The sequence below is a fragment of the Ananas comosus genome, linkage group 2, assembly GCF_001540865.1.
Source record: "Ananas comosus cultivar F153 linkage group 2, ASM154086v1, whole genome shotgun sequence".
NCBI lineage: Eukaryota > Viridiplantae > Streptophyta > Magnoliopsida > Poales > Bromeliaceae > Ananas > Ananas comosus.
The window spans coordinates 2,525,980-2,526,418 of record NC_033622.1 but is presented as its reverse complement, the minus strand read 5'-3'; positions in this window follow the sequence as shown (position 1 = coordinate 2,526,418).

Genomic DNA, 439 nt, shown 5'->3' with positions numbered 1-439 from the left:
ATAAAAGTATAGTAGCCGGACTATATATATATATATATATAGTCCAGCTGCTATACTATCGGTAGCACGGGACCTCCCGTGCTACTTCGATGATGCGGCTTCCAAATCGACGATCGGCTCCGTTAGACTTGATCTACACTATTAAAAGTATTTCAAAATCCACTAGTTTTGAGCTTTTGCAAAAGTGGGCTACCTTTTTCGATTTTGTAGATTCGGTCCGAATTTTCAGCAAATCGACCAAAATACCCCTGTACCTTTTTCTCTCTCTCTCTTTTTTTTTTCTCGCATTCTTTTTTTTCTCTTCGAAGAAGGCGGAGGCGGAAATGGCCGCCTCGCCTGTACCCCTCACTTCCTCGCCCTCACTCGTATACCCCCCGCTCTCCTCGCCTCTGACCCTGTCGAGACCGCGCTGTAACTCTTTTTTTTTTTTTTTTTTTTT